The sequence below is a fragment of the Rhinopithecus bieti genome, unplaced genomic scaffold, assembly GCF_001698545.2.
Source record: "Rhinopithecus bieti isolate Rb0 unplaced genomic scaffold, ASM169854v2 scaffold_79532, whole genome shotgun sequence".
Classification (NCBI taxonomy): Eukaryota; Metazoa; Chordata; class Mammalia; order Primates; family Cercopithecidae; genus Rhinopithecus; species Rhinopithecus bieti.
Window position 1 is genome coordinate 359,633 of NW_016830370.1, and position 755 is coordinate 360,387.

Here is a 755-nt window from a genome sequence, read left to right on the forward strand (position 1 = left end):
TCTTCCTACATCTTGTCATTCTGGTGTTTGCCCCTTTCTTTGTTTTTGGTTTTGGATTTTGGTGTTTGAGGGGTTTGTTTGTTTGTTTGTTTGTTTTGAGATGGAGTCTCGCTCTGTCGCCCAGGCTGGAGTACAATGGTGTGATCTTGGCTCATTGCAACCTCCGCCTCCCGGGTTCAAGCAATTCTTCTGCCTCAGCCTCCCAAGTAGCGGGGGTTACAGGCGCCTGCCATCACGCCCAGGTAACTTTTGTATTTTTGATAGAGATGGGGTTTCACCATGTTGGCCAGGCTGGTCTTGAACTCCTGACCTCAAGCGATCCGCCCACCTTAGTCTCCCAAAGTACTGGGATTACAAGCAGGAGCCCCTTTTCTTTGAACTGCTCAGGCGATTCTGGTTCACGGCAGCTCCATGCCTAGCACAGCTGTCACCTGGTATTTTGTGCTAGCATGGTCCTTGGTGGGGAAAGTGAGGGAAGGCCAGGGGTGTGGGGAGGCGAGGCAGGGCACCCTGGAGGCACTTAAGAAGGAAGTTGGCAGCATCTGCATGAGGGCTTGTAACCAGACGCTGTTTTTTTTTTTTTTTGAAACAGAGTCTCGCTCTCTTGCCCAGGCTGGAGTACAGTGGCATGATCTCGGCTCACTGCAACCTCCACCTTCCCGGGATCACACCGTTCTCCTGCCTCAGCCTCCCGAGTAGCTGGGACTACAAGCACCTGCCACCACGCCGGCTACTTTTTTGTATTTTTTTTTTTT